General features: G+C 62.9%; 6 non-coding genes across 6 annotated transcripts; all 6 read left to right on the top strand.

Annotated features, from left to right (window-relative positions):
* The first annotated feature begins 2,007 nt into the window (after positions 1-2,007).
* On the top strand, positions 2,008-2,126 carry LOC142863560 (5S ribosomal RNA). The gene has a single exon (XR_012914330.1). It is a non-coding gene; the product is annotated as a 5S ribosomal RNA (ribosomal RNA).
* Positions 2,127-5,899: 3,773 nt separating this feature from the next.
* Positions 5,900-6,018, top strand: LOC142863561 (5S ribosomal RNA). The gene has a single exon (XR_012914331.1). It is a non-coding gene; the product is annotated as a 5S ribosomal RNA (ribosomal RNA).
* A 3,783-nt stretch (positions 6,019-9,801) lies between these two features.
* LOC142863562 (5S ribosomal RNA) lies at positions 9,802-9,920 on the top strand. The gene has a single exon (XR_012914332.1). It is a non-coding gene; the product is annotated as a 5S ribosomal RNA (ribosomal RNA).
* A 3,785-nt stretch (positions 9,921-13,705) lies between these two features.
* Positions 13,706-13,824, top strand: LOC142863564 (5S ribosomal RNA). Its single transcript, XR_012914334.1, has one exon. It is a non-coding gene; the product is annotated as a 5S ribosomal RNA (ribosomal RNA).
* Positions 13,825-17,609: 3,785 nt separating this feature from the next.
* Positions 17,610-17,728, top strand: LOC142863565 (5S ribosomal RNA). Its single transcript, XR_012914335.1, has one exon. It is a non-coding gene; the product is annotated as a 5S ribosomal RNA (ribosomal RNA).
* Positions 17,729-21,502: 3,774 nt separating this feature from the next.
* LOC142863566 (5S ribosomal RNA) lies at positions 21,503-21,621 on the top strand. The gene has a single exon (XR_012914336.1). It is a non-coding gene; the product is annotated as a 5S ribosomal RNA (ribosomal RNA).
* The last annotated feature ends 3,363 nt before the right edge of the window (positions 21,622-24,984 follow it).

Consider the following 24,984-nt stretch of genomic DNA (forward strand, 5'->3'; position numbering starts at 1 on the left):
GTCTTCCCTGAGGCCCTGCGGCTGCCGGCTGGGCTGCCGCTCCCCGCAAGGGGAGAGCCGCGGAGGTGGGGACCGCCTCCTGATGGGGACGTACACGCAGCTCTCCAAGTCGGATTCCGGGGCTCTCTGTCCTGCCCGAAGGCCCAGCCGGCCTGCGGGTCCTTAGAGTGGCAAAAACCTCCGAAAACTGAGACTGAGGGTCCGGTGGGTGTCTGCACTTTTGTGCTGGGCACCCCAGGGAGGCCCGGGGGCTGGCTGGACAACGTGGTCTGCTGGGCGGGGGGGTTGGAGGAGCAACTGATGCCCTTTGCACTTTGGGTAGCAAGAGTCTGAGGTGTCTCTGAGCCCTGTGCCCTGTGGGGGGGGGCGGGGGGGAGGAGGAGGAGGAGGAGGAGGAGGTGGGAAGGGCCGGGGCCTGCAGTCCTGTTCCCGGGGTGGCACGGCAAGTGGCTTCTTCCACAGGCTGCTTGGCCTGGGCTCCCTGCACCTGGGCCTTTGGAGGACCGGCCCTGTGCTTGCCAACACTTCCTGCAGGGACCCAGAGCTGGGAGGTGGCATCTCTCAGCCCTGGGTCGGGCAGAGCCCCAGCGGGCCATGCCCACAACCTCTCTCAGCACCGGTCCCCCAGAAGGCTCCTTTGGGACCAGGATTCTCTTGCGGTGACTCTTTAAGGTCTGGCCCCTGGATGGAGGGGCACCAGGAGTAGAGGAGCAGGAAGGGGAAGGGGGTGGCCATGCGAGGGGACACTTTGAGGCCAAGTCCCAGCTTCAGCCTGATCCTCCTGGGAACCCCGCTCTGAGACAAGGAGCCGGGCTTCCCATTCCCACAGCAGCCAGTCGTGGGCTGAGGACACCTGGGGCGTTGGGAACTCCCTGGCTTCTCCTTGGTTTAACATCTGGAGCTGCTTGTGAATCGCGCCGCCACACACACCCGAGCGCAGGTGTCTTCCGCACAGACTGCGGGCCTCGCTCTTCTGAATGCCGCTAGCTCGCCACCCACCCACGGGTGAACCCGGTCAGGGTGCTTTCTCTAAGGGGCAGACTCTTTTCCGGGCGGGCTACCGGTGTCTCTGTTTGCTCGTTTCTTTCTTCCATTTCGGGAAAGTCTTCCTTGCTGGGTGTGGAAATCTCCTATGCCTTCCCTCGCCTATTCTGTCAGCTTTAAAATTCTCTTTCAGTTGCCACCCTCACAGATGGATTAGGAAACTCTTTCCGGTGCACTCATTAGTGAAATGACCTCCAGGAAGCTGGAATCCAATATCTAATGGCCGATTTTTAGCGAGTCCACACGCCAGGGTGGTCGGGGTCCAATGCAGCCCCGGCCAGGCCCAGGCCCCTTGGACTGGGCCACAGGAGGACACGGAGGAGGGTCCCGGCCCCCACGAAGCGGTGCCGGCAGTTCTCCACGGGCTTGGGCGTTTTCCAGAGGTAGGAGATGGAGGGGACTGATTTCTTCAGCGCCCCCCAAACCAGGCCACCCCACCCCACCCATGGGACACATCCCCAGAGAGAGACGCCCCATACACTGGCTGTGCCCCAGCCCTGGCCCGGGGGAATAGGCGGCAGCCCACCCACAGGGCGAGGGGGGGGGCGCAGCTGAAAGGGGTTGTGGGGGAGGGCGGCCCCTGGCTGGGGTCAAAGGGCGAGCGTCCCGCGCGTGCGCAGTCAGCGGCAGGCAGCGACGCGCTGGGGGTGGGCAGCGGGTAGGTGAAGGAGGCCGGGCGAGGAGACGAGGGGGGCTGGGAGGGCTCCACCTTGGCGAGTCCAGCCGTGGAGGCGCATCTTGTGTGAGTGTGAGTGAGTGTGAGTGTGTGTGTGTGTGTATAGAGAGACAGCCCCCCGCCCCGCCCCGCCCCGCCCATCACCCCCGTCCCTGGGAGCCCGCGGGACCCGGCCGGCGAACTCAACCGGCCCGGCCCGGCGCGGGGCCTGGGGCGGGAGGCGGCGGCGGGGAAGCCCAGAGAGGCTCGGCTTCTTGAGCGGGGCAGGGGCGCCCTCCGCCGCCGCCGTCTAGGGCCACACCACCCTGAACGCCCCCGATCTCGTCTGGTCTCGGAAGCTAAGCGGGGTCGGGCCTGGTTAGTACTTGGATGGGAGACCGCCTGGGAATACCGGGTGCCACAGGCTGCTGCTTTTTTTTTTTTTTTTTTGCCTCTTGTTCTGTCCCCTTTCTGGGAGCGCGGCGGCGGCCCGGGGTGGGGGTCACCCCCACCCTCAGCGCCCGCCCGCGGTGCCTGGCGCCCCAGCCCGCACCGTGGGGCCTCCTCTTGTCCCAAGCCGCGACACCGCCGCCACGCGGCAGCATGCGTGGCATCTGGACTGTCAGGTCTCAGACCAAAGGTCTGCTCTGTGGGAACCGACACGCTGGAGGAAACCTTGAGAGTCTGAGAGGGGAGGGAGTTCCAGAAGAAGGCCAGGATGTCATTTTGAGGGAGTATGTGACCAGAACTCGTCCCGTTGCTTTTGGGGTTCTATGGGCTACACGCAGGAATCTTTGGTGGTGGCACCTGATGTTGGGGGATCCGGAGTCACACCCAGACCTGCTCCACAGGCCTCCTTTTACTTTTCTCTTCGGATTCATGATTTTTAAAAAGTGTCTCTTACCTCTATGATTGCATTTTCTTTTCTCTCTCTTTTCAAGCAGATGATGGGAGTACAAGTATTCAGGTGACATGTGTTGCCCGTGCCCCCCTCCCCCCTGTGTTCTTTTTTTTTTTTTTTTTTTTTGAGACAGAGTCTCGTTTTGCTGCCCAGGCTAGAGTGAGTGCCATGGCGTCAGCCTAGCTCACGGCAACCTCAATCTCCGGGCTCAAGCAATCCTGCTGCCTCAGCCTCCCGAGTAGTTGGGACTACAGGCATGCACCACCACGCCCGGCTGTGTTTTTCTATATATATTAGTTGGCCAATTAATTTCTTTCTATTTTTAGTAGAGACGGGGGTCTCGCTCTTGCTCAGGCTGGTTTCGAACTCCTGACCTGGAGCAATCCGCCCGCCTCGGCCTCCCAGAGAGCTAGGATTACAGGCGTGAGCCACCGCGCCCGGCCCCCCCTGTGTTCTTATTCATATACCTCTCATGTTGTTGCAGCGTATTGTGGGGGTACCAATGTTAAGGTCGGGTGCCTTGCCCTCTCCAAGCCTCCCCCCTCGGGTCAGAGCTTCAAGTGCGCCCATCCCCCAGTCGGTGCGCACCCACCCCATGCCTAATGGATGTGTATGCCCCTCCCCTCCCCCCACCCGCCCGACACCCACCCGATGAAGGTGATTCCTCTCTGTCCACTTAGGCGTCCATCCGTTCGTACCAATTTGCTGGTGAGCGCGCTCACGTGGTGCTCGTGTGTCCATTCTTGGGATACCTGGCTTACTGGAACGGGTTCCAGCTCTGGCCAGGAGAACACGAGAGGCGCCCTCTCACCGCTGCTCCTCACAGCCGAATGGCACTCCGTGGTGTCCACGCGCCACATTTTATTAATGCACTCCTGGATGGATGGGCACTCGGGTCGCTTCCACGTCTTTGCGATTGTGAATTGTGCCCTAACTGTCACCCTAACCCTTACCCAGCCCGTCTCCTCTGCCCCTGCCTGACGCGCTCCTCCCCGGCCAGGCCCGTCACTGTCCTGGGCCCCCGCCTGACCGGCTCCTCCCCGCCCGGCCTGTCACCGTCCTCTGCCCCTGCCTGACATGCTCCTTCCCGCCCGGCCTCTCACCGTCCTCGGCCCCTGCCTGACCGGCTCCTCCGTCGCCTGGGCCTTCCAAGGGCTTGGTGTGGACGCTGCTTCCAGGAAGCCCTCCAGAAACCCGGCAGCAGGGTGGCCGCAGCAGTCTCCAGCAGCCGTCCCTAAGTCGCGTGAGTGCGGGGGACGTGCCCCCGCTGTGCCGCGGGGGCCCAGCCTGGTGTCTTCCCTGAGGCCCTGCGGCTGCCGGCTGGGCTGCCGCTCCCCGCAAGGGGAGAGCCGCGGAGGTGGGGACCGCCTCCTGATGGGGACGTACACGCAGCTCTCCAAGTCGGATTCCGGGGCTCTCTGTCCTGCCCGAAGGCCCAGCCGGCCTGCGGGTCCTTAGAGTGGCAAAAACCTCCGAAAACTGAGACTGAGGGTCCGGTGGGTGTCTGCACTTTTGTGCTGGGCACCCCAGGGAGGCCCGGGGGCTGGCTGGACAACGTGGTCTGCTGGGCGGGGGGGTTGGAGGAGCAACTGATGCCCTTTGCACTTTGGGTAGCAAGAGTCTGAGGTGTCTCTGAGCCCTGTGCCCTGTGGGGGGGGGCGGGGGGGAGGAGGAGGAGGAGGAGGAGGAGGTGGGAAGGGCCGGGGCCTGCAGTCCTGTTCCCGGGGTGGCACGGCAAGTGGCTTCTTCCACAGGCTGCTTGGCCTGGGCTCCCTGCACCTGGGCCTTTGGAGGACCGGCCCTGTGCTTGCCAACACTTCCTGCAGGGACCCAGAGCTGGGAGGTGGCATCTCTCAGCCCTGGGTCGGGCAGAGCCCCAGCGGGCCATGCCCACAACCTCTCTCAGCACCGGTCCCCCAGAAGGCTCCTTTGGGACCAGGATTCTCTTGCGGTGACTCTTTAAGGTCTGGCCCCTGGATGGAGGGGCACCAGGAGTAGAGGAGCAGGAAGGGGAAGGGGGTGGCCATGCGAGGGGACACTTTGAGGCCAAGTCCCAGCTTCAGCCTGATCCTCCTGGGAACCCCGCTCTGAGACAAGGAGCCGGGCTTCCCATTCCCACAGCAGCCAGTCGTGGGCTGAGGACACCTGGGGCGTTGGGAACTCCCTGGCTTCTCCTTGGTTTAACATCTGGAGCTGCTTGTGAATCGCGCCGCCACACACACCCGAGCGCAGGTGTCTTCCGCACAGACTGTGGGCCTCGCTCTTCTGAATGCCGCTAGCTCGCCACCCACCCACGGGTGAACCCGGTCAGGGTGCTTTCTCTAAGGGGCAGACTCTTTTCCGGGCGGGCTACCGGTGTCTCTGTTTGCTTGTTTCTTTCTTCCATTTCGGGAAAGTCTTCCTTGCTGGGTGTGGAAATCTCCTATGCCTTCCCTCGCCTATTCTGTCAGCTTTAAAATTCTCTTTCAGTTGCCACCCTCACAGATGGATTAGGAAACTCTTTCCGGTGCACTCATTAGTGAAATGACCTCCAGGAAGCTGGAATCCAATATCTAATGGCCGATTTTTAGCGAGTCCACACGCCAGGGTGGTCGGGGTCCAATGCAGCCCCGGCCAGGCCCAGGCCCCTTGGACTGGGCCACAGGAGGACACGGAGGAGGGTCCCGGCCCCCACGAAGCGGTGCCGGCAGTTCTCCACGGGCTTGGGCGTTTTCCAGAGGTAGGAGATGGAGGGGACTGATTTCTTCAGCGCCCCCCAAACCAGGCCACCCCACCCCACCCATGGGACACATCCCCAGAGAGAGACGCCCCATACACTGGCTGTGCCCCAGCCCTGGCCCAGGGGAATAGGCGGCAGCCCACCCACAGGGCGAGGGGGGGGGCGCAGCTGAAAGGGGTTGTGGGGGAGGGCGGCCCCTGGCTGGGGTCAAAGGGCGAGCGTCCCGCGCGTGCGCAGTCAGCGGCAGGCAGCGACGCGCTGGGGGTGGGCAGCGGGTAGGTGAAGGAGGCCGGGCGAGGAGACGAGGGGGGCTGGGAGGGCTCCACCTTGGCGAGTCCAGCCGTGGAGGCGCATCTTGTGTGAGTGTGAGTGAGTGTGAGTGTGTGTGTGTGTGTATAGAGAGACAGCCCCCCGCCCCGCCCCGCCCCGCCCATCACCCCCGTCCCTGGGAGCCCGCGGGACCCGGCCGGCGAACTCAACCGGCCCGGCCCGGTGCGGGGCCTGGGGCGGGAGGCGGCGGCGGGGAAGCCCAGAGAGGCTCGGCTTCTTGAGCGGGGCAGGGGCGCCCTCCGCCGCCGCCGTCTAGGGCCACACCACCCTGAACGCCCCCGATCTCGTCTGGTCTCGGAAGCTAAGCGGGGTCGGGCCTGGTTAGTACTTGGATGGGAGACCGCCTGGGAATACCGGGTGCCACAGGCTGCTGCTTTTTTTTTTTTTTTTTTTTTTTTGCCTCTTGTTCTGTCCCCTTTCTGGGAGCGCGGCGGCGGCCCGGGGTGGGGGTCACCCCCACCCTCAGCGCCCGCCCGCGGTGCCTGGCGCCCCAGCCCGCACCGTGGGGCCTCCTCTTGTCCCAAGCCGCGACACCGCCGCCACGCGGCAGCATGCGTGGCATCTGGACTGTCAGGTCTCAGACCAAAGGTCTGCTCTGTGGGAACCGACACGCTGGAGGAAACCTTGAGAGTCTGAGAGGGGAGGGAGTTCCAGAAGAAGGCCAGGATGTCATTTTGAGGGAGTATGTGACCAGAACTCGTCCCGTTGCTTTTGGGGTTCTATGGGCTACACGCAGGAATCTTTGGTGGTGGCACCTGATGTTGGGGGATCCGGAGTCACACCCAGACCTGCTCCACAGGCCTCCTTTTACTTTTCTCTTCGGATTCATGATTTTTAAAAAGTGTCTCTTACCTCTATGATTGCATTTTCTTTTCTCTCTCTTTTCAAGCAGATGATGGGAGTACAAGTATTCAGGTGACATGTGTTGCCCGTGCCCCCCTCCCCCCTGTGTTCTTTTTTTTTTTTTTTTTTTTTTTTTGAGACAGAGTCTCGTTTTGCTGCCCAGGCTAGAGTGAGTGCCATGGCGTCAGCCTAGCTCACGGCAACCTCAATCTCCGGGCTCAAGCAATCCTGCTGCCTCAGCCTCCCGAGTAGTTGGGACTACAGGGATGCACCACCACGCCCGGCTGTGTTTTTCTATATATATTAGTTGGCCAATTAATTTCTTTCTATTTTTAGTAGAGACGGGGGTCTCGCTCTTGCTCAGGCTGGTTTCGAACTCCTGACCTGGAGCAATCCGCCCGCCTCGGCCTCCCAGAGAGCTAGGATTACAGGCGTGAGCCACCGCGCCCGGCCCCCCCTGTGTTCTTATTCATATACCTCTCATGTTGTTGCAGGGTATTGTGGGGGTACCAATGTTAAGGTCGGGTGCCTTGCCCTCTCCAAGCCTCCCCCCTCGGGTCAGAGCTTCAAGTGCGCCCATCCCCCAGTCGGTGCGCACCCACCCCATGCCTAATGGATGTGTATGCCCCTCCCCTCCCCCCACCCGCCCAACACCCACCCGATGAAGGTGATTCCTCTCTGTCCACTTAGGCGTCCATCCGTTCGTATCAATTTGCTGGTGAGCGCGCTCACGTGGTGCTCGTGTGTCCATTCTTGGGATACCTGGCTTACTGGAACGGGTTCCAGCTCTGGCCAGGAGAACACGAGAGGCGCCCTCTCACCGCTGCTCCTCACAGCCGAATGGCACTCCGTGGTGTCCACGCGCCACATTTTATTAATGCACTCCTGGATGGATGGGCACTCGGGTCGCTTCCACGTCTTTGCGATTGTGAATTGTGCCCTAACTGTCACCCTAACCCTTACCCAGCCCGTCTCCTCTGCCCCTGCCTGACGCGCTCCTCCCCGGCCAGGCCCGTCACTGTCCTGGGCCCCCGCCTGACCGGCTCCTCCCCGCCCGGCCTGTCACCGTCCTCTGCCCCTGCCTGACATGCTCCTTCCCGCCCGGCCTCTCACCGTCCTCGGCCCCTGCCTGACCGGCTCCTCCGTCGCCTGGGCCTTCCAAGGGCTTGGTGTGGACGCTGCTTCCAGGAAGCCCTCCAGAAACCCGGCAGCAGGGTGGCCGCAGCAGTCTCCAGCAGCCGTCCCTAAGTCGCGTGAGTGCGGGGGACGTGCCCCCGCTGTGCCGCGGGGGCCCAGCCTGGTGTCTTCCCTGAGGCCCTGCGGCTGCCGGCTGGGCTGCCGCTCCCCGCAAGGGGAGAGCCGCGGAGGTGGGGACCGCCTCCTGATGGGGACGTACACGCAGCTCTCCAAGTCGGATTCCGGGGCTCTCTGTCCTGCCCGAAGGCCCAGCCGGCCTGCGGGTCCTTAGAGTGGCAAAAACCTCCGAAAACTGAGACTGAGGGTCCGGTGGGTGTCTGCACTTTTGTGCTGGGCACCCCAGGGAGGCCCGGGGGCTGGCTGGACAACGTGGTCTGCTGGGCGGGGGGGTTGGAGGAGCAACTGATGCCCTTTGCACTTTGGGTAGCAAGAGTCTGAGGTGTCTCTGAGCCCTGTGCCCTGTGGGGGGGGGCGGGGGGGAGGAGGAGGAGGAGGAGGAGGAGGTGGGAAGGGCCGGGGCCTGCAGTCCTGTTCCCGGGGTGGCACGGCAAGTGGCTTCTTCCACAGGCTGCTTGGCCTGGGCTCCCTGCACCTGGGCCTTTGGAGGACCGGCCCTGTGCTTGCCAACACTTCCTGCAGGGACCCAGAGCTGGGAGGTGGCATCTCTCAGCCCTGGGTCGGGCAGAGCCCCAGCGGGCCATGCCCACAACCTCTCTCAGCACCGGTCCCCCAGAAGGCTCCTTTGGGACCAGGATTCTCTTGCGGTGACTCTTTAAGGTCTGGCCCCTGGATGGAGGGGCACCAGGAGTAGAGGAGCAGGAAGGGGAAGGGGGTGGCCATGCGAGGGGACACTTTGAGGCCAAGTCCCAGCTTCAGCCTGATCCTCCTGGGAACCCCGCTCTGAGACAAGGAGCCGGGCTTCCCATTCCCACAGCAGCCAGTCGTGGGCTGAGGACACCTGGGGCGTTGGGAACTCCCTGGCTTCTCCTTGGTTTAACATCTGGAGCTGCTTGTGAATCGCGCCGCCACACACACCCGAGCGCAGGTGTCTTCCGCACAGACTGCGGGCCTCGCTCTTCTGAATGCCGCTAGCTCGCCACCCACCCACGGGTGAACCCGGTCAGGGTGCTTTCTCTAAGGGGCAGACTCTTTTCCGGGCGGGCTACCGGTGTCTCTGTTTGCTCGTTTCTTTCTTCCATTTCGGGAAAGTCTTCCTTGCTGGGTGTGGAAATCTCCTATGCCTTCCCTCGCCTATTCTGTCAGCTTTAAAATTCTCTTTCAGTTGCCACCCTCACAGATGGATTAGGAAACTCTTTCCGGTGCACTCATTAGTGAAATGACCTCCAGGAAGCTGGAATCCAATATCTAATGGCCGATTTTTAGCGAGTCCACACGCCAGGGTGGTCGGGGTCCAATGCAGCCCCGGCCAGGCCCAGGCCCCTTGGACTGGGCCACAGGAGGACACGGAGGAGGGTCCCGGCCCCCACGAAGCGGTGCCGGCAGTTCTCCACGGGCTTGGGCGTTTTCCAGAGGTAGGAGATGGAGGGGACTGATTTCTTCAGCGCCCCCCAAACCAGGCCACCCCACCCCACCCATGGGACACATCCCCAGAGAGAGACGCCCCATACACTGGCTGTGCCCCAGCCCTGGCCCGGGGGAATAGGCGGCAGCCCACCCACAGGGCGAGGGGGGGGGCGCAGCTGAAAGGGGTTGTGGGGGAGGGCGGCCCCTGGCTGGGGTCAAAGGGCGAGCGTCCCGCGCGTGCGCAGTCAGCGGCAGGCAGCGACGCGCTGGGGGTGGGCAGCGGGTAGGTGAAGGAGGCCGGGCGAGGAGACGAGGGGGGCTGGGAGGGCTCCACCTTGGCGAGTCCAGCCGTGGAGGCGCATCTTGTGTGAGTGTGAGTGAGTGTGAGTGTGTGTGTGTGTGTATAGAGAGACAGCCCCCCGCCCCGCCCCGCCCCGCCCATCACCCCCGTCCCTGGGAGCCCGCGGGACCCGGCCGGCGAACTCAACCGGCCCGGCCCGGCGCGGGGCCTGGGGCGGGAGGCGGCGGCGGGGAAGCCCAGAGAGGCTCGGCTTCTTGAGCGGGGCAGGGGCGCCCTCCGCCGCCGCCGTCTAGGGCCACACCACCCTGAACGCCCCCGATCTCGTCTGGTCTCGGAAGCTAAGCGGGGTCGGGCCTGGTTAGTACTTGGATGGGAGACCGCCTGGGAATACCGGGTGCCACAGGCTGCTGCTTTTTTTTTTTTTTTTTTTTTTTTTGCCTCTTGTTCTGTCCCCTTTCTGGGAGCGCGGCGGCGGCCCGGGGTGGGGGTCACCCCCACCCTCAGCGCCCGCCCGCGGTGCCTGGCGCCCCAGCCCGCACCGTGGGGCCTCCTCTTGTCCCAAGCCGCGACACCGCCGCCACGCGGCAGCATGCGTGGCATCTGGACTGTCAGGTCTCAGACCAAAGGTCTGCTCTGTGGGAACCGACACGCTGGAGGAAACCTTGAGAGTCTGAGAGGGGAGGGAGTTCCAGAAGAAGGCCAGGATGTCATTTTGAGGGAGTATGTGACCAGAACTCGTCCCGTTGCTTTTGGGGTTCTATGGGCTACACGCAGGAATCTTTGGTGGTGGCACCTGATGTTGGGGGATCCGGAGTCACACCCAGACCTGCTCCACAGGCCTCCTTTTACTTTTCTCTTCGGATTCATGATTTTTAAAAAGTGTCTCTTACCTCTATGATTGCATTTTCTTTTCTCTCTCTTTTCAAGCAGATGATGGGAGTACAAGTATTCAGGTGACATGTGTTGCCCGTGCCCCCCTCCCCCCTGTGTTCTTTTTTTTTTTTTTTTTTTTTTTTTTGAGACAGAGTCTCGTTTTGCTGCCCAGGCTAGAGTGAGTGCCATGGCGTCAGCCTAGCTCACGGCAACCTCAATCTCCGGGCTCAAGCAATCCTGCTGCCTCAGCCTCCCGAGTAGTTGGGACTACAGGGATGCACCACCACGCCCGGCTGTGTTTTTCTATATATATTAGTTGGCCAATTAATTTCTTTCTATTTTTAGTAGAGACGGGGGTCTCGCTCTTGCTCAGGCTGGTTTCGAACTCCTGACCTGGAGCAATCCGCCCGCCTCGGCCTCCCAGAGAGCTAGGATTACAGGCGTGAGCCACCGCGCCCGGCCCCCCCTGTGTTCTTATTCATATACCTCTCATGTTGTTGCAGGGTATTGTGGGGGTACCAATGTTAAGGTCGGGTGCCTTGCCCTCTCCAAGCCTCCCCCCTCGGGTCAGAGCTTCAAGTGCGCCCATCCCCCAGTCGGTGCGCACCCACCCCATGCCTAATGGATGTGTATGCCCCTCCCCTCCCCCCACCCGCCCGACACCCACCCGATGAAGGTGATTCCTCTCTGTCCACTTAGGCGTCCATCCGTTCGTATCAATTTGCTGGTGAGCGCGCTCACGTGGTGCTCGTGTGTCCATTCTTGGGATACCTGGCTTACTGGAACGGGTTCCAGCTCTGGCCAGGAGAACACGAGAGGCGCCCTCTCACCGCTGCTCCTCACAGCCGAATGGCACTCCGTGGTGTCCACGCGCCACATTTTATTAATGCACTCCTGGATGGATGGGCACTCGGGTCGCTTCCACGTCTTTGCGATTGTGAATTGTGCCCTAACTGTCACCCTAACCCTTACCCAGCCCGTCTCCTCTGCCCCTGCCTGACGCGCTCCTCCCCGGCCAGGCCCGTCACTGTCCTGGGCCCCCGCCTGACCGGCTCCTCCCCGCCCGGCCTGTCACCGTCCTCTGCCCCTGCCTGACATGCTCCTTCCCGCCCGGCCTCTCACCGTCCTCGGCCCCTGCCTGACCGGCTCCTCCGTCGCCTGGGCCTTCCAAGGGCTTGGTGTGGACGCTGCTTCCAGGAAGCCCTCCAGAAACCCGGCAGCAGGGTGGCCGCAGCAGTCTCCAGCAGCCGTCCCTAAGTCGCGTGAGTGCGGGGGACGTGCCCCCGCTGTGCCGCGGGGGCCCAGCCTGGTGTCTTCCCTGAGGCCCTGCGGCTGCCGGCTGGGCTGCCGCTCCCCGCAAGGGGAGAGCCGCGGAGGTGGGGACCGCCTCCTGATGGGGACGTACACGCAGCTCTCCAAGTCGGATTCCGGGGCTCTCTGTCCTGCCCGAAGGCCCAGCCGGCCTGCGGGTCCTTAGAGTGGCAAAAACCTCCGAAAACTGAGACTGAGGGTCCGGTGGGTGTCTGCACTTTTGTGCTGGGCACCCCAGGGAGGCCCGGGGGCTGGCTGGACAACGTGGTCTGCTGGGCGGGGGGGTTGGAGGAGCAACTGATGCCCTTTGCACTTTGGGTAGCAAGAGTCTGAGGTGTCTCTGAGCCCTGTGCCCTGTGGGGGGGGGCGGGGGGGAGGAGGAGGAGGAGGAGGAGGAGGTGGGAAGGGCCGGGGCCTGCAGTCCTGTTCCCGGGGTGGCACGGCAAGTGGCTTCTTCCACAGGCTGCTTGGCCTGGGCTCCCTGCACCTGGGCCTTTGGAGGACCGGCCCTGTGCTTGCCAACACTTCCTGCAGGGACCCAGAGCTGGGAGGTGGCATCTCTCAGCCCTGGGTCGGGCAGAGCCCCAGCGGGCCATGCCCACAACCTCTCTCAGCACCGGTCCCCCAGAAGGCTCCTTTGGGACCAGGATTCTCTTGCGGTGACTCTTTAAGGTCTGGCCCCTGGATGGAGGGGCACCAGGAGTAGAGGAGCAGGAAGGGGAAGGGGGTGGCCATGCGAGGGGACACTTTGAGGCCAAGTCCCAGCTTCAGCCTGATCCTCCTGGGAACCCCGCTCTGAGACAAGGAGCCGGGCTTCCCATTCCCACAGCAGCCAGTCGTGGGCTGAGGACACCTGGGGCGTTGGGAACTCCCTGGCTTCTCCTTGGTTTAACATCTGGAGCTGCTTGTGAATCGCGCCGCCACACACACCCGAGCGCAGGTGTCTTCCGCACAGACTGCGGGCCTCGCTCTTCTGAATGCCGCTAGCTCGCCACCCACCCACGGGTGAACCCGGTCAGGGTGCTTTCTCTAAGGGGCAGACTCTTTTCCGGGCGGGCTACCGGTGTCTCTGTTTGCTCGTTTCTTTCTTCCATTTCGGGAAAGTCTTCCTTGCTGGGTGTGGAAATCTCCTATGCCTTCCCTCGCCTATTCTGTCAGCTTTAAAATTCTCTTTCAGTTGCCACCCTCACAGATGGATTAGGAAACTCTTTCCGGTGCACTCATTAGTGAAATGACCTCCAGGAAGCTGGAATCCAATATCTAATGGCCGATTTTTAGCGAGTCCACACGCCAGGGTGGTCGGGGTCCAATGCAGCCCCGGCCAGGCCCAGGCCCCTTGGACTGGGCCACAGGAGGACACGGAGGAGGGTCCCGGCCCCCACGAAGCGGTGCCGGCAGTTCTCCACGGGCTTGGGCGTTTTCCAGAGGTAGGAGATGGAGGGGACTGATTTCTTCAGCGCCCCCCAAACCAGGCCACCCCACCCCACCCATGGGACACATCCCCAGAGAGAGACGCCCCATACACTGGCTGTGCCCCAGCCCTGGCCCGGGGGAATAGGCGGCAGCCCACCCACAGGGCGAGGGGGGGGGCGCAGCTGAAAGGGGTTGTGGGGGAGGGCGGCCCCTGGCTGGGGTCAAAGGGCGAGCGTCCCGCGCGTGCGCAGTCAGCGGCAGGCAGCGACGCGCTGGGGGTGGGCAGCGGGTAGGTGAAGGAGGCCGGGCGAGGAGACGAGGGGGGCTGGGAGGGCTCCACCTTGGCGAGTCCAGCCGTGGAGGCGCATCTTGTGTGAGTGTGAGTGAGTGTGAGTGTGTGTGTGTGTGTATAGAGAGACAGCCCCCCGCCCCGCCCCGCCCCGCCCATCACCCCCGTCCCTGGGAGCCCGCGGGACCCGGCCGGCGAACTCAACCGGCCCGGCCCGGCGCGGGGCCTGGGGCGGGAGGCGGCGGCGGGGAAGACCAGAGAGGCTCGGCTTCTTGAGCGGGGCAGGGGCGCCCTCCGCCGCCGCCGTCTAGGGCCACACCACCCTGAACGCCCCCGATCTCGTCTGGTCTCGGAAGCTAAGCGGGGTCGGGCCTGGTTAGTACTTGGATGGGAGACCGCCTGGGAATACCGGGTGCCACAGGCTGCTGCTTTTTTTTTTTTTTTTTTTTTTTTTGCCTCTTGTTCTGTCCCCTTTCTGGGAGCGCGGCGGCGGCCCGGGGTGGGGGTCACCCCCACCCTCAGCGCCCGCCCGCGGTGCCTGGCGCCCCAGCCCGCACCGTGGGGCCTCCTCTTGTCCCAAGCCGCGACACCGCCGCCACGCGGCAGCATGCGTGGCATCTGGACTGTCAGGTCTCAGACCAAAGGTCTGCTCTGTGGGAACCGACACGCTGGAGGAAACCTTGAGAGTCTGAGAGGGGAGGGAGTTCCAGAAGAAGGCCAGGATGTCATTTTGAGGGAGTATGTGACCAGAACTCGTCCCGTTGCTTTTGGGGTTCTATGGGCTACACGCAGGAATCTTTGGTGGTGGCACCTGATGTTGGGGGATCCGGAGTCACACCCAGACCTGCTCCACAGGCCTCCTTTTACTTTTCTCTTCGGATTCATGATTTTTAAAAAGTGTCTCTTACCTCTATGATTGCATTTTCTTTTCTCTCTCTTTTCAAGCAGATGATGGGAGTACAAGTATTCAGGTGACATGTGTTGCCCGTGCCCCCCTCCCCCCTGTGTTCTTTTTTTTTTTTTTTTTTTTTTTTTGAGACAGAGTCTCGTTTTGCTGCCCAGGCTAGAGTGAGTGCCATGGCGTCAGCCTAGCTCACGGCAACCTCAATCTCCGGGCTCAAGCAATCCTGCTGCCTCAGCCTCCCGAGTAGTTGGGACTACAGGGATGCACCACCACGCCCGGCTGTGTTTTTCTATATATATTAGTTGGCCAATTAATTTCTTTCTATTTTTAGTAGAGACGGGGGTCTCGCTCTTGCTCAGGCTGGTTTCGAACTCCTGACCTGGAGCAATCCGCCCGCCTCGGCCTCCCAGAGAGCTAGGATTACAGGCGTGAGCCACCGCGCCCGGCCCCCCCTGTGTTCTTATTCATATACCTCTCATGTTGTTGCAGGGTATTGTGGGGGTACCAATGTTAAGGTCGGGTGCCTTGCCCTCTCCAAGCCTCCCCCCTCGGGTCAGAGCTTCAAGTGCGCCCATCCCCCAGTCGGTGCGCACCCACCCCATGCCTAATGGATGTGTATGCCCCTCCCCTCCCCCCACCCGCCCGACACCCACCCGATGAAGGTGATTCCTCTCTGTCCACTTAGGCGTCCATCCGTTCGTATCAATTTGCTGGTGAGCGCGCTCACGTGGTGCTCGTGTGTCCATTCTTGGGATACCTGGCTTACTGGAACGGGTTCCAGCTCTGGCCAGGAGAACACGAGAGGCGCCCTCTCACCGCTGCTCCTCACAGCCGAATGGCACTCCGTGGTGTCCACGCGCCACATTTTATTAATGCACTCCTGGATGGATGGGCACTCGGGTCGCTTCCACGTCTTTGCGATTGTGAATTGTGCCCTAACTGTCACCCTAACCCTTACCCAGCCCGTCTCCTCTGCCCCTGCCTGACGCGCTCCTCCCCGGCCAGGCCCGTCACTGTCCTGGGCCCCCGCCTGACCGGCTCCTCCCCGCCCGGCCTGTCACCGTCCTCTGCCCCTGCCTGACATGCTCCTTCCCGCCCGGCCTCTCACCGTCCTCGGCCCCTGCCTGACCGGCTCCTCCGTCGCCTGGGCCTTCCAAGGGCTTGGTGTGGACGCTGCTTCCAGGAAGCCCTCCAGAAACCCGGCAGCAGGGTGGCCGCAGCAGTCTCCAGCAGCCGTCCCTAAGTCGCGTGAGTGCGGGGGACGTGCCCCCGCTGTGCCGCGGGGGCCCAGCCTGGTGTCTTCCCTGAGGCCCTGCGGCTGCCGGCTGGGCTGCCGCTCCCCGCAAGGGGAGAGCCGCGGAGGTGGGGACCGCCTCCTGATGGGGACGTACACGCAGCTCTCCAAGTCGGATTCCGGGGCTCTCTGTCCTGCCCGAAGGCCCAGCCGGCCTTGCGGGTCCTTAGAGTGGCAAAAACCTCCGAAAACTGAGACTGAGGGTCCGGTGGGTGTCTGCACTTTTGTGCTGGGCACCCCAGGGAGGCCCGGGGGCTGGCTGGACAACGTGGTCTGCTGGGCGGGGGGGTTGGAGGAGCAACTGATGCCCTTTGCACTTTGGGTAGCAAGAGTCTGAGGTGTCTCTGAGCCCTGTGCCCTGTGGGGGGGGGCGGGGGGGAGGAGGAGGAGGAGGAGGAGGAGGTGGGAAGGGCCGGGGCCTGCAGTCCTGTTCCCGGGGTGGCACGGCAAGTGGCTTCTTCCACAGGCTGCTTGGCCTGGGCTCCCTGCACCTGGGCCTTTGGAGGACCGGCCCTGTGCTTGCCAACACTTCCTGCAGGGACCCAGAGCTGGGAGGTGGCATCTCTCAGCCCTGGGTCGGGCAGAGCCCCAGCGGGCCATGCCCACAACCTCTCTCAGCACCGGTCCCCCAGAAGGCTCCTTTGGGACCAGGATTCTCTTGCGGTGACTCTTTAAGGTCTGGCCCCTGGATGGAGGGGCACCAGGAGTAGAGGAGCAGGAAGGGGAAGGGGGTGGCCATGCGAGGGGACACTTTGAGGCCAAGTCCCAGCTTCAGCCTGATCCTCCTGGGAACCCCGCTCTGAGACAAGGAGCCGGGCTTCCCATTCCCACAGCAGCCAGTCGTGGGCTGAGGACACCTGGGGCGTTGGGAACTCCCTGGCTTCTCCTTGGTTTAACATCTGGAGCTGCTTGTGAATCGCGCCGCCACACACACCCGAGCGCAGGTGTCTTCCGCACAGACTGCGGGCCTCGCTCTTCTGAATGCCGCTAGCTCGCCACCCACCCACGGGTGAACCCGGTCAGGGTGCTTTCTCTAAGGGGCAGACTCTTTTCCGGGCGGGCTACCGGTGTCTCTGTTTGCTCGTTTCTTTCTTCCATTTCGGGAAAGTCTTCCTTGCTGGGTGTGGAAATCTCCTATGCCTTCCCTCGCCTATTCTGTCAGCTTTAAAATTCTCTTTCAGTTGCCACCCTCACAGATGGATTAGGAAACTCTTTCCGGTGCACTCATTAGTGAAATGACCTCCAGGAAGCTGGAATCCAATATCTAATGGCCGATTTTTAGCGAGTCCACACGCCAGGGTGGTCGGGGTCCAATGCAGCCCCGGCCAGGCCCAGGCCCCTTGGACTGGGCCACAGGAGGACACGGAGGAGGGTCCCGGCCCCCACGAAGCGGTGCCGGCAGTTCTCCACGGGCTTGGGCGTTTTCCAGAGGTAGGAGATGGAGGGGACTGATTTCTTCAGCGCCCCCCAAACCAGGCCACCCCACCCCACCCATGGGACACATCCCCAGAGAGAGACGCCCCATACACTGGCTGTGCCCCAGCCCTGGCCCGGGGGAATAGGCGGCAGCCCACCCACAGGGCGAGGGGGGGGGCGCAGCTGAAAGGGGTTGTGGGGGAGGGCGGCCCCTGGCTGGGGTCAAAGGGCGAGCGTCCCGCGCGTGCGCAGTCAGCGGCAGGCAGCGACGCGCTGGGGGTGGGCAGCGGGTAGGTGAAGGAGGCCGGGCGAGGAGACGAGGGGGGCTGGGAGGGCTCCACCTTGGCGAGTCCAGCCGTGGAGGCGCATCTTGTGTGAGTGTGAGTGAGTGTGAGTGTGTGTGTGTGTGTATAGAGAGACAGCCCCCCGCCCCGCCCCGCCCCGCCCATCACCCCCGTCCCTGGGAGCCCGCGGGACCCGGCCGGCGAACTCAACCGGCCCGGCCCGGCGCGGGGCCTGGGGCGGGAGGCGGCGGCGGGGAAGCCCAGAGAGGCTCGGCTTCTTGAGCGGGGCAGGGGCGCCCTCCGCCGCCGCCGTCTAGGGCCACACCACCCTGAACGCCCCCGATCTCGTCTGGTCTCGGAAGCTAAGCGGGGTCGGGCCTGGTTAGTACTTGGATGGGAGACCGCCTGGGAATACCGGGTGCCACAGGCTGCTGCTTTTTTTTTTTTTTTTTTTTTTTTTGCCTCTTGTTCTGTCCCCTTTCTGGGAGCGCGGCGGCGGCCCGGGGTGGGGGTCACCCCCACCCTCAGCGCCCGCCCGCGGTGCCTGGCGCCCCAGCCCGCACCGTGGGGCCTCCTCTTGTCCCAAGCCGCGACACCGCCGCCACGCGGCAGCATGCGTGGCATCTGGACTGTCAGGTCTCAGACCAAAGGTCTGCTCTGTGGGAACCGACACGCTGGAGGAAACCTTGAGAGTCTGAGAGGGGAGGGAGTTCCAGAAGAAGGCCAGGATGTCATTTTGAGGGAGTATGTGACCAGAACTCGTCCCGTTGCTTTTGGGGTTCTATGGGCTACACGCAGGAATCTTTGGTGGTGGCACCTGATGTTGGGGGATCCGGAGTCACACCCAGACCTGCTCCACAGGCCTCCTTTTACTTTTCTCTTCGGATTCATGATTTTTAAAAAGTGTCTCTTACCTCTATGATTGCATTTTCTTTTCTCTCTCTTTTCAAGCAGATGATGGGAGTACAAGTATTCAGGTGACATGTGTTGCCCGTGCCCCCCTCCCCCCTGTGTTCTTTTTTTTTTTTTTTTTTTTTTTTTTTGAGACAGAGTCTCGTTTTGCTGCCCAGGCTAGAGTGAGTGCCATGGCGTCAGCCTAGCTCACGGCAACCTCAATCTCCGGGCTCAAGCAATCCTGCTGCCTCAGCCTCCCGAGTAGTTGGGACTACAGGCATGCACCACCACGCCCGGCTGTGTTTTTCTATATATATTAGTTGGCCAATTAATTTCTTTCTATTTTTAGTAGAGACGGGGGTCTCGCTCTTGCTCAGGCTGGTTTCGAACTCCTGACCTGGAGCAATCCGCCCGCCTCGGCCTCCCAGAGAGCTAGGATTACAGGCGTGAGCCACCGCGCCCGGCCCCCCCTGTGTTCTTATTCATATACCTCTCATGTTGTTGCAGCGTATTGTGGGGGTACCAATGTTAAGGTCGGGTGCCTTGCCCTCTCCAAGCCTCCCCCCTCGGGTCAGAGCTTCAAGTGCGCCCATCCCCCAGTCGGTGCGCACCCACCCCATGCCTAATGGATGTGTATGCCCCTCCCCTCCCCCCACCCGCCCGACACCCACCCGATGAAGGTGATTCCTCTCTGTCCACTTAGGCGTCCATCCGTTCGTACCAATTTGCTGGTGAGCGCGCTCACGTGGTGCTCGTGTGTCCATTCTTGGGATACCTGGCTTACTGGAACGGGTTCCAGCTCTGGCCAGGAGAACACGAGAGGCGCCCTCTCACCGCTGCTCCTCACAGCCGAATGGCACTCCGTGGTGTCCACGCGCCACATTTTATTAATGCACTCCTGGATGGATGGGCACTCGGGTCGCTTCCACGTCTTTGCGATTGTGAATTGTGCCCTAACTGTCACCCTAACCCTTACCCAGCCCGTCTCCTCTGCCCCTGCCTGACGCGCTCCTCCCCGGCCAGGCCCGTCACTGTCCTGGGCCCCCGCCTGACCGGCTCCTCCCCGCCCGGCCTGTCACCGTCCTCTGCCCCTGCCTGACATGCTCCTTCCCGCCCGGCCTCTCACCGTCCTCGGCCCCTGCCTGACCGGCTCCTCCGTCGCCTGGGCCTTCCAAGGGCTTGGTGTGGACGCTGCTTCCAGGAAGCCCTCCAGAAACCCGGCAGCAGGGTGGCCGCAGCAGTCTCCAGCAGCCGTCCCTAAGTCGCGTGAGTGCGGGGGACGTGCCCCCGCTGTGCCGCGGGGGCCCAGCCTGGTGTCTTCCCTGAGGCCCTGCGGCTGCCGGCTGGGCTGCCGCTCCCCGCAAGGGGAGAGCCGCGGAGGTGGGGACCGCCTCCTGATGGGGACGTACACGCAGCTCTCCAAGTCGGATTCCGGGGCTCTCTGTCCTGCCCGAAGGCCCAGCCGGCCTGCGGGTCCTTAGAGTGGCAAAAACCTCCGAAAACTGAGACTGAGGGTCCGGTGGGTGTCTGCACTTTTGTGCTGGGCACCCCAGGGAGGCCCGGGGGCTGGCTGGACAACGTGGTCTGCTGGGCGGGGGGGTTGGAGGAGCAACTGATGCCCTTTGCACTTTGGGTAGCAAGAGTCTGAGGTGTCTCTGAGCCCTGTGCCCTGTGGGGGGGGGCGGGGGGGAGGAGGAGGAGGAGGAGGAGGAGGTGGGAAGGGCCGGGGCCTGCAGTCCTGTTCCCGGGGTGGCACGGCAAGTGGCTTCTTCCACAGGCTGCTTGGCCTGGGCTCCCTGCACCTGGGCCTTTGGAGGACCGGCCCTGTGCTTGCCAACACTTCCTGCAGGGACCCAGAGCTGGGAGGTGGCATCTCTCAGCCCTGGGTCGGGCAGAGCCCCAGCGGGCCATGCCCACAACCTCTCTCAGCACCGGTCCCCCAGAAGGCTCCTTTGGGACCAGGATTCTCTTGCGGTGACTCTTTAAGGTCTGGCCCCTGGATGGAGGGGCACCAGGAGTAGAGGAGCAGGAAGGGGAAGGGGGTGGCCATGCGAGGGGACACTTTGAGGCCAAGTCCCAGCTTCAGCCTGATCCTCCTGGGAACCCCGCTCTGAGACAAGGAGCCGGGCTTCCCATTCCCACAGCAGCCAGTCGTGGGCTGAGGACACCTGGGGCGTTGGGAACTCCCTGGCTTCTCCTTGGTTTAACATCTGGAGCTGCTTGTGAATCGCGCCGCCACACACACCCGAGCGCAGGTGTCTTCCGCACAGACTGCGGGCCTCGCTCTTCTGAATGCCGCTAGCTCGCCACCCACCCACGGGTGAACCCGGTCAGGGTGCTTTCTCTAAGGGGCAGACTCTTTTCCGGGCGGGCTACCGGTGTCTCTGTTTGCTCGTTTCTTTCTTCCATTTCGGGAAAGTCTTCCTTGCTGGGTGTGGAAATCTCCTATGCCTTCCCTCGCCTATTCTGTCAGCTCACAGATGGATTAGGAAACTCTTTCCGGTGCACTCATTAGTGAAATGACCTCCAGGAAGCTGGAATCCAATATCTAATGGCCGATTTTTAGCGAGTCCACACGCCAGGGTGGTCGGGGTCCAATGCAGCCCCGGCCAGGCCCAGGCCCCTTGGACTGGGCCACAGGAGGACACGGAGGAGGGTCCCGGCCCCCACGAAGCGGTGCCGGCAGTTCTCCACGGGCTTGGGCGTTTTCCAGAGGTAGGAGATGGAGGGGACTGATTTCTTCAGCGCCCCCCAAACCAGGCCACCCCACCCCACCCATGGGACACATCCCCAGAGAGAGACGCCCCATACACTGGCTGTGCCCCAGCCCTGGCCCGGGGGAATAGGCGGCAGCCCACCCACAGGGCGAGGGGGGGGGCGCAGCTGAAAGGGGTTGTGGGGGAGGGCGGCCCCTGGCTGGGGTCAAAGGGCGAGCGTCCCGCGCGTGCGCAGTCAGCGGCAGGCAGCGACGCGCTGGGGGTGGGCAGCGGGTAGGTGAAGGAGGCCGGGCGAGGAGACGAGGGGGGCTGGGAGGGCTCCACCTTGGCGAGTCCAGCCGTGGAGGCGCATCTTGTGTGAGTGTGAGTGAGTGTGAGTGTGTGTGTGTGTGTATAGAGAGACAGCCCCCCGCCCCTCCCCGCCCCGCCCCGCCCCGCCCCGCCCATCACCCCCGTCCCTGGGAGCCCGCGGGACCCGGCCGGCGAACTCAACCGGCCCGGCCCGGCGCGGGGCCTGGGGCGGGAGGCGGCGGCGGGGAAGCCCAGAGAGGCTCGGCTTCTTGAGCGGGGCAGGGGCGCCCTCCGCCGCCGCCGTCTAGGGCCACACCACCCTGAACGCCCCCGATCTCGTCTGGTCTCGGAAGCTAAGCGGGGTCGGGCCTGGTTAGTACTTGGATGGGAGACCGCCTGGGAATACCGGGTGCCACAGGCTGCTGCTTTTTTTTTTTTTTTTTTTTTTTTGCCTCTTGTTCTGTCCCCTTTCTGGGAGCGCGGCGGCGGCCCGGGGTGGGGGTCACCCCCACCCTCAGCGCCCGCCCGCGGTGCCTGGCGCCCCAGCCCGCACCGTGGGGCCTCCTCTTGTCCCAAGCCGCGACACCGCCGCCACGCGGCAGCATGCGTGGCATCTGGACTGTCAGGTCTCAGACCAAAGGTCTGCTCTGTGGGAACCGACACGCTGGAGGAAACCTTGAGAGTCTGAGAGGGGAGGGAGTTCCAGAAGAAGGCCAGGATGTCATTTTGAGGGAGTATGTGACCAGAACTCGTCCCGTTGCTTTTGGGGTTCTATGGGCTACACGCAGGAATCTTTGGTGGTGGCACCTGATGTTGGGGGATCCGGAGTCACACCCAGACCTGCTCCACAGGCCTCCTTTTACTTTTCTCTTCGGATTCATGATTTTTAAAAAGTGTCTCTTACCTCTATGATTGCATTTTCTTTTCTCTCTCTTTTCAAGCAGATGATGGGAGTACAAGTATTCAGGTGACATGTGTTGCCCGTGCCCCCCTCCCCCCTGTGTTCTTTTTTTTTTTTTTTTTTTTTTTTTTGAGACAGAGTCTCGTTTTGCTGCCCAGGCTAGAGTGAGTGCCATGGCGTCAGCCTAGCTCACGGCAACCTCAATCTCCGGGCTCAAGCAATCCTGCTGCCTCAGCCTCCCGAGTAGTTGGGACTACAGGCATGCACCACCACGCCCGGCTGTGTTTTTCTATATATATTAGTTGGCCAATTAATTTCTTTCTATTTTTAGTAGAGACGGGGGTCTCGCTCTTGCTCAGGCTGGTTTCGAACTCCTGACCTGGAGCAATCCGCCCGCCTCGGCCTCCCAGAGAGCTAGGATTACAGGCGTGAGCCACCGCGCCCGGCCCCCCCTGTGTTCTTATTCATATACCTCTCATGTTGTTGCAGCGTATTGTGGGGGTACCAATGTTAAGGTCGGGTGCCTTGCCCTCTCCAAGCCTCCCCCCTCGGGTCAGAGCTTCAAGTGCGCCCATCCCCCAGTCGGTGCGCACCCACCCCATGCCTAATGGATGTGTATGCCCCTCCCCTCCCCCCACCCGCCCGACACCCACCCGATGAAGGTGATTCCTCTCTGTCCACTTAGGCGTCCATCCGTTCGTACCAATTTGCTGGTGAGCGCGCTCACGTGGTGCTCGTGTGTCCATTCTTGGGATACCTGGCTTACTGGAACGGGTTCCAGCTCTGGCCAGGAGAACACGAGAGGCGCCCTCTCACCGCTGCTCCTCACAGCCGAATGGCACTCCGTGGTGTCCACGCGCCACATTTTATTAATGCACTCCTGGATGGATGGGCACTCGGGTCGCTTCCACGTCTTTGCGATTGTGAATTGTGCCCTAACTGTCACCCTAACCCTTACCCAGCCCGTCTCCTCTGCCCCTGCCTGACGCGCTCCTCCCCGGCCAGGCCCGTCACTGTCCTGGGCCCCCGCCTGACCGGCTCCTCCCCGCCCGGCCTGTCACCGTCCTCTGCCCCTGCCTGACATGCTCCTTCCCGCCCGGCCTCTCACCGTCCTCGGCCCCTGCCTGACCGGCTCCTCCGTCGCCTGGGCCTTCCAAGGGCTTGGTGTGGACGCTGCTTCCAGGAAGCCCTCCAGAAACCCGGCAGCAGGGTGGCCGCAGCAGTCTCCAGCAGCCGTCCCTAAGTCGCGTGAGTGCGGGGGACGTGCCCCCGCTGTGCCGCGGGGGCCCAGCCTGGTGTCTTCCCTGAGGCCCTGCGGCTGCCGGCTGGGCTGCCGCTCCCCGCAAGGGGAGAGCCGCGGAGGTGGGGACCGCCTCCTGATGGGGACGTACACGCAGCTCTCCAAGTCGGATTCCGGGGCTCTCTGTCCTGCCCGAAGGCCCAGCCGGCCTGCGGGTCCTTAGAGTGGCAAAAACCTCCGAAAACTGAGACTGAGGGTCCGGTGGGTGTCTGCACTTTTGTGCTGGGCACCCCAGGGAGGCCCGGGGGCTGGCTGGACAACGTGGTCTGCTGGGCTGGGGGGTTGGAGGAGCAACTGATGCCCTTTGCACTTTGGGTAGCAAGAGTCTGAGGTGTCTCTGAGCCCTGTGCCCTGTGGGGGGGGGCGGGGGGGAGGAGGAGGAGGAGGAGGAGGAGGTGGGAAGGGCCGGGGCCTGCAGTCCTGTTCCCGGGGTGGCACGGCAAGTGGCTTCTTCCACAGGCTGCTTGGCCTGGGCTCCCTGCACCTGGGCCTTTGGAGGACCGGCCCTGTGCTTGCCAACACTTCCTGCAGGGACCCAGAGCTGGGAGGTGGCATCTCTCAGCCCTGGGTCGGGCAGAGCCCCAGCGGGCCATGCCCACAACCTCTCTCAGCACCGGTCCCCCAGAAGGCTCCTTTGGGACCAGGATTCTCTTGCGGTGACTCTTTAAGGTCTGGCCCCTGGATGGAGGGGCACCAGGAGTAGAGGAGCAGGAAGGGGAAGGGGGTGGCCATGCGAGGGGACACTTTGAGGCCAAGTCCCAGCTTCAGCCTGATCCTCCTGGGAACCCCGCTCTGAGACAAGGAGCCGGGCTTCCCATTCCCACAGCAGCCAGTCGTGGGCTGAGGACACCTGGGGCGTTGGGAACTCCCTGGCTTCTCCTTGGTTTAACATCTGGAGCTGCTTGTGAATCGCGCCGCCACACACACCCGAGCGCAGGTGTCTTCCGCACAGACTGCGGGCCTCGCTCTTCTGAATGCCGCTAGCTCGCCACCCACCCACGGGTGAACCCGGTCAGGGTGCTTTCTTCTCTAAGGGGCAGACTCTTTTCCGGGCGGGCTACCGGTGTCTCTGTTTGCTCGTTTCTTTCTTCCATTTCGGGAAAGTCTTCCTTGCTGGGTGTGGAAATCTCCTATGCCTTCCCTCGCCTATTCTGTCAGCTTTAAAATTCTCTTTCAGTTGCCACCCTCACAGATGGATTAGGAAACTCTTTCCGGTGCACTCATTAGTGAAATGACCTCCAGGAAGCTGGAATCCAATATCTAATGGCCGATTTTTAGCGAGTCCACACGCCAGGGTGGTCGGGGTCCAATGCAGCCCCGGCCAGGCCCAGGCCCCTTGGACTGGGCCACAGGAGGACACGGAGGAGGGTCCCGGCCCCCACGAAGCGGTGCCGGCAGTTCTCCACGGGCTTGGGCGTTTTCCAGAGGTAGGAGATGGAGGGGACTGATTTCTTCAGCGCCCCCCAAACCAGGCCACCCCACCCCACCCATGGGACACATCCCCAGAGAGAGACGCCCCATACACTGGCTGTGCCCCAGCCCTGGCCCGGGGGAATAGGCGGCAGCCCACCCACAGGGCGAGG

Source organism: Microcebus murinus, chromosome 22 (assembly GCF_040939455.1).
Source record: "Microcebus murinus isolate Inina chromosome 22, M.murinus_Inina_mat1.0, whole genome shotgun sequence".
NCBI lineage: Eukaryota > Metazoa > Chordata > Mammalia > Primates > Cheirogaleidae > Microcebus > Microcebus murinus.